Raw genomic sequence first — 13,745 nt, forward strand, 5'->3', positions numbered from 1 at the left:
AATTTGCAGTAATGACTGTCATATCCTGCAATGTAAATTCATTTTTAAATCTGCGCAATCTTCTCTAAATAGATTTTACTGCTTTATTGATTTAGTCTTGCTATTTTCCACAAGAACTTACTTTATTTTCCATTATTCAAAATCGCAATCTGTCTGCTTCTACAATCTAACTGGGCTGGGACTGAATTGTATTTAGCAGTAATCAATGTGAGATTTGACTGCGGTAGAATGGGTTGCCAGCTTTGGTTACATCAGACAATACTGAATTTTAGTAGACTGTTATTTGTCATTTATATTAATGATTTGGATGAGTATATAGGGGGCATGGTTAGTAAGTTTGCAGATGACACTAAGATTGGTGGCATAGTGGATAGTGAAGAAAGATTGCAACGGAATCTTGATCAATTGGGCCAGTGGACTGACGAATGGCAGATGGAATTTAATTTAGACAAATGCAAGGTGATGCATTTTGGTAGATTGAACCAGGACAGGACTTACTCAGTTAATGGTAGGGCGCTGGAGAGAGTTACAGAATAAAGAGAACCGGGGTACATGTTCATAGCTCCTTGAAAGTGGAGTCACAGGTGGACAGAGTGGTGAAGAAGACATTCAGCATGCTTGGTTTCATTGGTCAGAACATTGAATACGGGAGTTGGGACTTCTTGTTGAAGTTGTACAAGACATTGGTAAGGCCACACTTGGAGTACCTTGTACAGTTCTGGTCACCCTATTATAGAAAGGATATTATTAAACTAGAAAGAGTGCAGAAAAGATTTACTAGGATGTTACCGGGACTTGATGGTTTGAGTTATAAGGAGAGACTGGATAGACTGGGAGTTTTTTCTCTGGAGCGTAGAAGGCTGAGGGGTGATCTTATAGAGGTCTATAAAATAATGAGGGGCATCGATCAGCTAGATAGTCAATATCTTTTCCCAAAGGTAGGGGAGTGTAAAATGAGGTTTAAGGTGAGGGGAGAGATATAAAAGTGTCCAGAGGGGCAATTTTTTCACACACAGGGTGGTGAGTGTCTGGAACAAGCTGCCAGTGGTAGTAGTAGAGGCGGGTACAATTTTGTCTTTTAAAAAGCATTTAGACAGTTACATGAGTAAGATGGGTATAGAGGGATATGGGCCAAATGCGGGCAATTGGGATTAGCTTAGGGGTTTAAAAAAAAAGCGGCATGGACAAGTTGGGCCGAAGGGCCTGTTTTCGTGCTGTAAACCTCTATGACTCTATGACTAGGTAATGCTCGAGGAGGGCCAGGAAGAGATTCCTGGAATTAAATTTCACTGAGCCTGTGAGGTTCTGGAGGTTATGTGGTTTGGCACTATTTCGGATAGAAAACTTGGGCATTGCACATCTAATTTTATCAATGTGAGGTTTGAATCATGGGTGGATTCCTGGGGACTGCCAATAGTGTGGTGAAGGAAGAGCAAATGCCTGACAACACTGGAGGAGGAAAAGATTTCAAGTGCTGGTACACTGGTATGGACGTTTCTCAGAGGTCTTCATAAACAGTAAATTCAGTGATCGTGAACATGATTTTCTGTTTTTATTGGCAGAATTTAAACTGCCAAGGAATGTTGAGGGAGGGGCAGTTGGCAAAATTTGGATGCAGGGGATGATGAAGAATGTCTGAGCGTCAGAAACCCAAGTTGATCCCTCCGACTTCTGGGTTTTATTGCAGTGCATCTGAAGCTGCTGGGTTAGTCACTTAAATAAACAATAACGTAGTCTCTAACCCTAAATTCTGGTTTTAAGAGCTTGCATATGCAAATTTGCCACAGTGAACATGGTGAACTCAATGATGAATAGAAATGACAGGCATGAAAGCCTTTAAATTGTAAAACTGCATGACTGCTGACCTGCTTGTGTGAAAAGTGTGTGTTTACTTTCTCCGAGAGCATGATTTCACTTCTTCACAGATAATTTCCATCTTTTTGGAAGTCATAGAATCATAGGCCGCGATTCTCCCAAAAGCGCTGAATTGGCGGGAAAACTGTTCTAGATCCCGACTGTTTTGTCAGTTCAGCATCTCACCCGAATCTTCCCACTCTGTGCACTGCAGAGGTCACAATCGTGAATATCATTAAAAACCCAGGGGGGCAGGGCCTATTCGCGCCAGAGTCTGACAGCTCCGGGATCTGCGCATGCGCAGTGGCTCCGATCTGTCAGACTATCCATTTGCTGGCCAGCTCAATCGCTGGCCTGCCCGGGACCACCGTAGTGCTGCCCCTTCAGTCCCCCCCTCCCACGGCCTGATCGCGGCCCCCATAACAATTCCCATGCCAGCCCTGACCCCCCCACCCTCCCATCCCGGAGTACCCTAATGTACAGCCCACCCACCCCAGCAGTGGCGATCCCCCCACCCCCCTCACCTTGGCAGAGACCCCCACCCCCACCCGGGGTCAGACCCCCCCACCCCCCCCCCCCCCCCACCCCCTAGAAGGCAGCCCCCCTCGGCAGACCACCACCCCCCAGGCCTGCCCCAATCGCTGCCCTCCCTCCATCCCAAACCAATCCCCATGCAGAATGACAGCAGGACCCCCCATCCCCACCGATCACCCCTAGGCCCTGCCCACAATAGGCCCCGCACCCTAGGCATTGACCGATGCCTGGTGGGCAGTGCCAAGGTGCCCCTGGGCATGGGCACTTTGCCCCTTGGGCAGTACCAGAGGCACAGGCTGGCACTGCCAGGGTGCCCATGTCCAGAGGGCATCACCCGACCCCCTGGGAGGCCCCGATTGCCCCCCCTTCATTCCAGCGAGGTGTCCCGCGACTTAAACCTCCCTAAATGTGGGGAGCTGGTCTAAACCCCACCGAATGAAGTACTCCTGGCTGGGGTAGGAGATTCAATCGGGACCGGTAAGTTAACGATAATTAGATTCAAACAACATTGAAAACATATTTTAAAAATATTCAAATGACTTACCTGCCTTCCCGCCGGTTTCCAGCATAGTCTGACCGGCAACTGTTTGCCGGCTCTGGGAGATGTGCATGCATTCATGCCAAAAAAGTTGCGGGTCGCGATGGAAGAACCTCTACAGCGCAGAAGAGACCATTTGACCCATCGAGTCTGCTGTGACTCTCTAACAGTGTAAGTTACCCACGCCATCTCCCCCGTCCTATCCCTGTAACCCCACACATTTGCTATCTAACCTACAGATCCTGGGACACTGAGGAGCAATTCACCTAACATGCACATCTTTGGACTGGGAGGAAACCGGAGCACCTGGAGGAAACCCACACAGACATAGGGAGAACGTACAAACTCCACAGATAGTCACCCAAGGCTGGAGCTGAACCTGGATCCCTAACCATTCTGCTAACCACTATGCCACCATACCCAAAGGAGAGAATTAATATTCAATTGGAAAGGCACTGGTCAATTAGGGATAGCATGGCTTTGTCAGAGGGAGGTCATGCCTAACAAATTCATTTGAATTTTTCAAAACTATGATGTGTGGGTGAGAGAAGTTCAGTTGATGTAGTTTATGTGGATTTTAGCAAAGTTTTTGACAGGGTCCCATATGGGAGATTGATTGAGAAGGTTAAAGCCCATGGAATTCAGGGAAATTTGGCGAGATGGATCAGAAACTGGCTTAGAAATAGGACACAAAGTGCTGTGGTAGAAGGCTGTTCAAGTGACAGGAGGCTGGAGTCCAGCGGTGTACTGCAAGTTTCAGTAGTGGGACCCTTATTTATTATATACATGAATTATATAGATGAAAATGTCGGGTGAATGTTAAGTAAGTTTGCAGATGACACTGGGTGGTTAATAATGAAGAAGATGGTCATAGGGTACAGGAAGATATAGATGGGTTGGTGAGATGGGCAGAACAGCATCAGATGGTATTTAAACCTAATAAGTGAAAGGTGATGCACTTTGGAAGAAGAAACAAGATGAGGGAGTAGTTAATGAATGACAAAACACCGAGAAGCTCAGAGGAATAGATGGATCTTGGGGTAGTTATTCCCTAAATCCCTAAAGTCAGCAGAGCACATGAATAAGATAGTTAAGGAGGCATATGGGGGCACCTGCTTTTCTCAGTTATGGCGTAGAGTATAAGAATAAGTAGGTAATGCTGGAATTATACAGAGCATTGGTTAGGCCACAGCTGGAGTACTGTGTGCAGTTCTGGTCACCTCACTATAAGAAGGATGTCATAGCACTAGAGGGGATACAGAGGAGGTCCACCTGGATGTTGTCTGGGATGGAGCATTTGAGCTATAAGGAGAAACTAGATTGGCTTGGATTGTTTTCTTTAGAGCAGAGAAGGCTAAGGAGAATATGATTGAGGTGCATAAGACTATGAGGGGTAATAGTTTATTTATTAGTTACAAGGAGACTTACATTAGCAATGCAATGTTACTGTGAAAATCCCCTAATCGCCACACTCCGACGCCTATTCGGGTACACTGAGGGAGAATTTAGAATGGTCACTGCACCCAACCAGCACGTCTTTCTGACTGTGGGAGGAAACCAGAGCACCCAGAGGAAACCCACACAGACATAGGGAGAACATGCAGGCACCGCACAGACAGTGACCCAAGCTGGGAATCAAGCCCGGGTCCCTGGCGCTGTGAGGCAGCAGTGCTAACCATTGTGCCACTGTGCCACCCCTGTATGGACAGGGTGCCGCCCCTGTATGGCAGCTGTTCCTCTTGGTTGAGGGGTTAATAACAAGGGGGTATAGTTTTAGCGTAAGAGGGAGGAGATTCAAAAGGGATTTGAGAAAATAAATTTCATTCCACAGGGTGGTTAGGATCTGCACTGTCTGGGAAGGTCGTGGAGGCCAGAAACCTTACAACCTTTAAAAAATATTTTGGATGAGCACTTGAACTATCATAACATTCAAGGATATGGGCCAAGTGCAGGAAAATGGGATTAGTGCGTCTTTAGTGGTAGTTATAGTCAGTGCAGACTCAATGGGGCCGAAGGGCCTTTTCTACACTGTGTGATTCTATGATTCTATGGGGTGATCTTACCATCTCATCCCGCTAGTCGATCGGCCTGGTGAGCCGATTAGATCAGACAAGATATTACTCTCGCGGTATCACAGGCACTGACCTACCAGTGAAATCGGCTTTGCGCCCTCCAATATGCATTACCTTATCTAAATATAATTAGTGAGTCTTGGATGCTATCGAGGAATGACAGGAATCCCAGTGCACTGTGTATACTGTGTGAACATAGCGCACTGGGAGCTCGAGGTGCCTGTGCAATGGCACCCCTATAGCACAGCAGCCAGCTTCTCAGTGAGAATAGGCTCCAACCACAGCCCCCCCCAACTCCCCCAAATGGCCACTGGTGCAAATCACATCCTGGCACTTTTTTCTCTAACTGCCATACAATTGTGACTGGCAGCTCGCCTAAAAAATCGGCGTGATTCTCTCCCGTTTTAACGCTCATTTGGCACTAAGAATTTTTTTGGTAAGATCGCCTCCTTAGACTCTACCTTAGACTTTAATCATCTATTCCTGCTGTCAGCCTGCATTTTAAGCAACTATAGCAGCTATAGCATGGACTTCTGATGAGGGACAACAGGTGCAACCATTCTAGCAGCAAGCACACCAACAGCCAAATCAACACCACAAGCAGGAGCAGTAATAGCATTAGCAGCATTGGAAGTAGCAACACCAGAAACTAGAGATGCCTTCTCCACAGCCACTTTCTGCTCCACAGGACAGCAAAGATGAATGCAAAGCTTTATCATAGAAATCATAGAAACCCTACAGTACAGAAAGAGGCCATTTGGCCCATCGAGTCTGCACCGACCACAATCCCACCCAGGCCCTAGCCCCATATCCCTACATAGTTTCCCAATAATCCCTCTAACCTACACATCTCAGGACACTAAGGGCAATTTAGAATGGCCAATCAACCTAACCCGCACATCATTGGACTGTGGGAGGAAACCGGAGCACCCGGAGGAAACCCACGCAGACACGAGGAGAATGTGCAAACTCCACACAGACAGTGACCCAAGCCGGGAATCGAACCCAGGTCCCTGGAGCTGTGAAGCAGCAGTGCTAACCACTGTGCTACCGTGCCGCCTAGAAGCAGGTGATAGCCTCCAGTACAGAGTCTACAAATGAACGATCAGCTTCCTTAGCATGACAGAACAACATTGCCTCCGAGAGCTCAAGCTTTCAGAGCAGATCATTGCTGACATCTGCAGCCTCCTGGAATAAGAATCATCAAGGTTACTGTGATCTGAATTTGTTCACCTTTAGCTTCCAGAAATCTTTTGGTAACACCTCCAGAGTTCCATAATCTGCCACACTCAAGTGCATCTCCCAGGTAACAAGGTCACTGTTTAAGTACGTTTTGACACTGATAAAGGCATTTAGACACAGTGGGATCTCAGTTTTGCTACACTGAATGGATTTCCATTGGTACAGAGTCACTGACAATGCAGACGTGGAAATTAAGGCATCTCCTGATCAGCCTGGAATATTTATCAAGCAGAAGAGGTTCCACTCCCTCTAAATTCAGTGAATACATGATCACCGGGATGTTACCTATCTATCCTTGAAACTGATGTCCCTCATCTGTGTTCGAAATTCTTCTAAATAATTTTCTGCACCCTCGCCAATGCCTTCACATCTTTCCTAGAGTATGAGACCCAAAATTGGACACAATACGCTAGTTGAAGCTAAACCAGAGTTTTATTCAGGTTAACCATAAATTCTTTGCTTTTTTTATTCTATGCCTCTATTTCTAAAGCTCAGGATTCAATATATAGTGCAAGATATCCTTGAAGATGCCATGATTTATTCCTTCTGCGATAGTTATATCTCCAAGTTTTCATACCACCACACAGCCTGAGTGTGTGATTCCTTGCAGACTGCGGCTACCCCCTGAGTCTAGCTGATAACTCCAATGCAACATAGAAACATAGAACATCCTTACAGATACTGCCAGACCTGCTCAGATTTTCCAGCATTTTTGCTTTTGGTTATTGAAAATAGGAGTAGAAATAGGCCATTCGACCCTTAGAGCATGTTCCACCATTTATTAAGATCATGGCTGATCACCCAACTCAATAACCTGATCCCGTCTTCCCCCCATATACTTTGATCTCTTTCGCCCCAAGATCTATATCTACCTCCTTCTAGAAAACATATAGGTTTTGGCCTCAACTACTTTCTGTGGAAGCAGATTCCACAGGTTTACCACTCTCTGGATGAAGACATTTTGCCGCATCTCAGTCCTTGGTTAGCACTGCTGCCTCACAGCACCAGGGATCCGGGTTTGATTCCCGGCTTGGGTCACTGTCTGTGCGGAGTCTGCACGTTCTCCCCGTGTCTGCGTGGGTTTCCTCCGGGTGCTCTAATTTCCTCCCAGCCTGAAAGTCATGCTGGTTAGGTGCATTGGCCATGCTAAATTCTCCCTCGGTGTACCCGAACAGGCGCCGAAGCATAGTGACTAGGCAATTTTCACAGTAACTTCATTGCAATATTAATGTAAGCCTATTTGTGACACTAATAAATAAAATTAAATAAATGATCTACATGATCTACCCAGTACCCACAGAGCATGACTCCTAGTTCTGGACTCCACTACCATCGGGAACATCCTTCCTGCTCATACTCTGCCTTGTCTGTTACAATTTTATAGGTTTTCATGACAGCCCCACTCATTCTTCTGAACTTCAGCAAATATAACCCCAACCAATTAAATTGCTCTTCAGTTCCGCCATCCCAGGAATCAGTCTGGTAAATCTTCGCTGCACTCCTTCTAAAGCAAGAATATCCTTCCTCAGATAAAGAGCCCAAAACTGCACACAACATTCCAGGTGTAGTTTCACAAGACAACCTTGCTCCTGTACTCGAATCCTTTAGTTATGAAGGCCAACATACCATTTGCCTTCTTTACTGCCTGTTGCACCTGCATGCTTACCATCAGTGACTGATGTACAAGGGCACCCAGGTCTCGTTGCAAATTCCCCTCTCTCAATATATAGCTATTCAGATAAAAATCTGCCTGCTGCTTTTGCTACCAAAGTGGATAATCTCACATTTATCTGCATTATAGAGCAGTGCAGCAGGCTGGGAGAATCGCCCCGATTTTCTCTTTTATAAATCCATGCTGATTCTGCTACTCTTTTCCAAATGTTCTGTTTTAAACTTTTTATAATGGACTCTAGAATTTTCTCCACTACCAAAATTGGGGTGATTGGTCCATAATTTCCAGTTTTCTCTCTACCTCCCTTTTTAAATTACATTCGCTACCCTCCAATCTGTTCCAGATGTTCCAGAGTTTATAGAATCTCGGAAAATGACCACCAATGCATCCACTATTTCTAGGGCCACAGTTCTCTGGGATGTAGATCATTGGGCCCTGGGGATTTATCGGCCTTCAATCCCATCCCTTTCCCCAACATCATTTCCCTACTAATACTGATTTCCTGCAGTGCCTCTCACTCACTAAACCCTGTGTTTCCCAACACAGTGTGTCCTCTATTGTGAAGACGGAAACAAAGTATGTGATCAGTTGATTAGTCATTTTTTTGTCCTCCATTATAAATTCTCCTGCTTCTGACTGTAGGGAATCTATATTTGTCCTTACCAATCTTTCTCACATTAAATACCTATAGAAACTTTTACAATCAGTTCTTATTTTTCCTGCAGGCTTACTCTATTTTCCCTTCTTAACCAATCCCTTCGTCCTTCCTGTCTGAATTGTAAACTGTTCCCAATCCTCAGGTCTGCTGTTTTTTTCTGACCAATTTGTATGCCTCTTTCTTGGATCTAATATTATCTCTAAATTCCCTTGTAAGTTATGGTTTGGCCTCCTTTCCTGTTTTCCAGCACCAGATAGGAATAAACAATTGTTACAATTCACCCATACACTCTTTGCTTATCCAACGTTATCCTTTCAAGTAACGTTTCCCAATCCATTGTAGCCACTCGCGCCTCATACCATCATAGTTTCCTTCATCAGGGTTCAGGACCCCCATCTCAGAATCAACTATATCATTTCCATCTAGATGAAGAGTGCTATCATATTATGGTTGCTCATCCACAAGCGGTATCACACAACTAGATTGCCAATTATTTCCTTCATTGCACAATACTCAATCTAGGATGACCTGTTCTCTAGTTGGTGCCTCAACGTATTGGTCCAGAAAACGACCCCATATACACCCAGGAATTCCTCCTCTGTGATATAGTTAGTCATTTGATTTGCCCAATCTATATGCAGATTAAAGTCACCATAAAATCATAATTACAGATGCTCCTTTCATAGAATTATCGAATCCATACAAGGCAGAAGGAAGTCATTTGGTCCATTGAGTCTGCACCAACTCTCCAACAGAGCATTCTACCCAGGCCCTATCCCCATGACCTCATGTATTTAATCCACTTATCCTCCTACCCTACACATATTGGGATATTCAGGGGCAATTTAGCATGGCTGATTCACCTAACCCACACATATTTGGAGTATGGGAGGAAACCAGAGCACCTAAAGGAAACCCACTCAGGCATTGGGAGAATAAACTCCACACAGTCACCCAAGGCAGAATTGAACCTGGGTCCCTGGCGCTGTGAGGTAGCAGTGCTAACCGGTGTGCCACCATACTGCCCAAATTTATTGGATGCATCTCTAATTTCTTGTTTAATGCCAATCTCAACATCACCACGACAGCTTTTGGGTCTGTAATTCAACTCCCACTTACGTTTTTTGCTGCTTAGTGTTTCTCAGCTCTACCCATACAGATTCGAGAGCATCGGAGCTAATAGTTTTCCTCACTATTGCATTAATTTCCTCTTTCCTTTTTGGCTGTTCTTCTTAAATACTAAATACCCCTGGATATTCAATTCCTTTCCTGGTCACCGTGCAGCTGTGACTCCACAATTCCAACTATATCATTCCCATTTGCATCTATTTGTGTGATTAATTCATCCTCATTTATTGCCAATGCTCTGCGTGTTAAGGCACAAAGGGCCTTTTGCCTTTTGAACATTACCACTATTTCTTCACTGAGGCCCTGCTTGATTCTGGCCCTTGATTTCTCTGCTTCTCACTTTTCTTAATTCCCCTAACTGTCTTTTGTTCTTGTCATTGATTCCTTCTCCCCGACTCCTTGCATAGGTTCCCATCCCCCTATACCCTTCCCAACCACTCAAGCAAATAATCTCCCAAGGACATCAGCCCTGATCCTACCCAGGTGTAAGCCATCCAGTTTGTGTTGGTCCCACCTTCCCCAGAATTTGCCCCAATGTTCCAGGAATCTGAAACCCTTCCACTCACACCATCTATTCAGCCACACGTTCATCTGTTATATCCTGCTTTTTCCACTCTAACCAGCAAGTAGCACTAGTAGTAATCCTGAGATCACCACCTTTTGAGATCCTACTTTTCAACTTAATTCTAAATTCCCTATATTCTGCTTTTAGGACCTCATCCTTTTTGTCCTAGGTCATTTGTACCAATGTGTACCACAGCCACAGACTGTTCACCCTCCATCTTCAGAATGTCCTGTAGTTGCTGTGAGACATCCTTGACCCTAGCACCAGGGAGGCAACATACCATCCTGGAGTTTAGCCTATCTATTACCCTTACAATTGAATCTTATATAAGCATTGCTCCCCTGTGCAGCAGGGCCAACCATAGAGCAACAGATTTGGCTATTGATGCTTTACCCTGAGAGACCATTCCCCTCAACAGTATCCAAACCTGTATATCTGCTTTGCAGGGGAATAGCCACAAGATATTCCTGCATTGCCTGGCTATCTCTTCCTGGTGGTAACCCATTCCCTTCTTCCCTGTGGTATTTCAGCCTGCAGTGTGCCCACCTCTCTATTTGTGTTATCCATGATATTTTCTGCTTCATGGATGCTTCACAGTATTCCTAACCGCCAATGCAGCTATGAAAACCAGGCTTCCAGTAGCTGCAGCTGGAGACACTTCCTGGCTTCCCACATAGTGCAGGAAGAGCACATCACAGCTTTGAACTCTACTGCCATGACTTACTACTTTAAATTAAATCTTTTGGAAGCTATTTAATATCAATAATATTATTATGAGGAGCCCTACCACAGATACAGAGGAGAGGTACAATAGGAGACAAATGATCACAAAAGCAATTATTGATTTTGGCAGCCTTTGGTTGCAAGAAATGTGATTCAGGTTCATGGGCAAATCTGAAACTATCTCCAGAATGCCTTGGCCAGTGGAGAACTTCCTCTTCCAATTCCCATTGACTTAATTTTGCTCAGGATCCTTGATGTTACATTTGGCCAAATGTGGCTTTGATGTCAAGGGAAATTACTTTGACCTTACATGCTGGAGGAGTGAGAGACTGTGCAACATTGATAGATTGCTTGTGTTGTGGGTAAAAGATGCATTAATTGACCACAAGGGATTATGTGGCACTGCGAATGCGCCTTGGGTTCAGAGTTCAGAGTTGACCTACCTGGCCACCTGCTCGCACTCGCTTCTGAGGGAGAACCTTGAGAGTCTCCTGGTCCACCACATAACCATGGTGTTCATGTTCACCACTACCAATGCTAATAGGGGAACTGTTCCCAATCTACAAAAGTAAAATGCTGCTGTTGCTAAAAGTCTGAAATTAAAGAAACAGAAAATGTGGGACAAAACTCAGCTGAGCTGGTGGCATCTGTGGAGTCATAGAGTAATAGAGTCATAGAATCATAGCATCCTACAGTGCAGAAGGAGGCCATTTGGTCCATCGAGTCTGAACCAACCACAATCCCACCCAGGCCCTATCCCCATAACCCCATGCATTTACCCTAGCTAGTCCCCCTTACACGAAGGGGCAATTTAGCATGGTCAATCTACCTCACCCGCACATGTTCAGAGTGTGGGAGGAAACTGGAGCACCCGGAGGAAACCCATACAGACATGGGGAGAACGTGCAACCTCCACACAGTGACCCAAGCCGGGAATCGAAATCGGGTCCTTGGTGCTGTAAGGCAGCAGTGCTAACCACTGTGCCACTATGCTGCCTCATAGAGGTTTACAGCATGGAAACAGGCCCTTAAGCCCAACTTGTCCATGCCACCCAGGTTTTACCACTAAGCTAGTCCCAATTGCCTGCATTTGGCCATATTCCTCTCCACACATCTTACCCCTGTAACTATTTAAATTATTTTTAAAAGACAAAATAGTACCCGCCTCTACTACTGCTTCTAGCTCATTCCAGCCACTCACTACCCATTGAGTGAAAAAATTGCCCCTCTGGACACTTTTGTATCTCTCCCCTCTCACCTTAAACCTATGCCCTCTAGTTTTAGACTCCCCTACCTTTGGGAAAAGATGTTGACTATCTAGCTGATCTATGCCCCTCATTATTTAAAAGATCTCCACAAGATCACCCCTAAGCCTCCTACCCTCCAGGGGAAAAACTCCCAGTCTATCCAGCCTCTCCTTATAACTCAATCAATCAAGTCCCGGTAGCATCCTAGTAAATCTTTTCTGCACTCTTTCTAGTTTAATAATATCCTTTCGAGAATAGGGTGACCAGAAAGAGAAAGAGAGTTACCATTTCAAATCATCAGAAAGGTCATAGACCTGAAACTGTGGATGCAGCCAGTTAACAGCTGCTTAAGTTCCTTGTTAAGGGTCTGTCAGTTCTGCATAATAATTTTTAAATGTTTTCCAGTGAGCCCAGACAAACTTGTGCACAGCTATCAGGTTCACCACAGGGCCCAGATCAATTGCTTTATAGATTTTAAAATCTTATCTGTGGGGTCAATGAGCACGAACATGAGTGCTGAACTTATTCTTGAGTCCATGATTACCTTCTGCCACAGTTCCCCTCGAGAAGCTGCCTTCTTTAATCAAGTATACAGCGACAGCCACAATATGCTGCCGCGTGACTTTGCTACTGTCACCAAGCAGGCAGCTCTCACCTTCTGTGCAAGCTTGGCAACTCTAACTGGCTGCCAATGTCACTTCTGTCCAATTAGGCTGTTTATATTTAAACATAGTGTCGCAAGAGCAGCTCAGGCATGTGGTTGAGACCTAGAATTCATTCAGGTGTTGGATTTCCCACCCCTTATTGGACATATGGCCATGGGCATATCATACTACAGAAAATAAAACATAGTGAGAGTACTATTAGAACAAAGAACAAAGAACAAAGAAAATTACAGCACAGGGACAGGCCCTTCGGCCCTCCAAGCCTGCACCGACCATGCTGCCCGACTGAACTAAAACCCCTACCCTTCCGGGTATAATATCCCTCTACTCCCAATCTATTCATGTATTTGTCCAGACGCCCCTTAAAACTCACTGTCATATCTGCTTCCACTACCTCCCCCGGCAGCAAGTTCCAGGCACCCACCACCCTCTGTATAAAAAACAAAACAAAATTAGTATTAAAAATACATCAGATCTAGCTTCTGTTATATGCAAACTTACCTTCTAAACTTTTCCCTCAAAGACTGTATCATTCCTATGGCCAAAGGATAAATGATCTGATGCCAGGTTCCGAATATGACTTTCCTAATCACTACTAACTAATTGCTGACAATGATCTCCAGCAAAGATTGGCTAATCAAAGATATGGGGAAATCAAACCTTTACTCTTGCACTCCATAGAACTGCAAGGTGGAGCGCCAATATGATGCGTTATTGTGCTATCTTTCTTCTTATGACTTTTTAATTGAAGCAGATAGACATATAGAAGTTACAAATAAGAAACACATCATTCAGCTCAAGCAGTTAACGTCAGCATTTACTCCCTTCTCAAGAAAATAGTCCGAAT

At 44.9% G+C, this 13,745-nt stretch overlaps 1 protein-coding gene across 2 annotated transcripts in view; it reads right to left on the reverse strand.

Annotated features, from left to right (window-relative positions):
* LOC144504882 (uncharacterized) overlaps window positions 1–12,897 on the reverse strand; it is a 168,095-nt gene extending 155,198 nt beyond the window's left edge. Inside the window, exons 1-2 of one of the 2 annotated variants that reach the window (XM_078230641.1) lie at window positions 12,778–12,895; window positions 11,430–11,579 (exon numbers count right to left, since the gene is read on the reverse strand). The gene's annotated coding sequence lies outside the window, so the exon portion shown is untranslated. Of the gene's footprint in view, window positions 1–11,429; window positions 11,580–12,777 lie in introns of both variants that reach the window. The other variant, XM_078230634.1, reaches the window with a different exon arrangement.
* Between the last annotated feature and the right edge of the window lie 848 nt (window positions 12,898–13,745).

This window comes from Mustelus asterias, chromosome 2 (genome assembly GCF_964213995.1).
Source record: "Mustelus asterias chromosome 2, sMusAst1.hap1.1, whole genome shotgun sequence".
Lineage (NCBI taxonomy): Eukaryota > Metazoa > Chordata > Chondrichthyes > Carcharhiniformes > Triakidae > Mustelus > Mustelus asterias.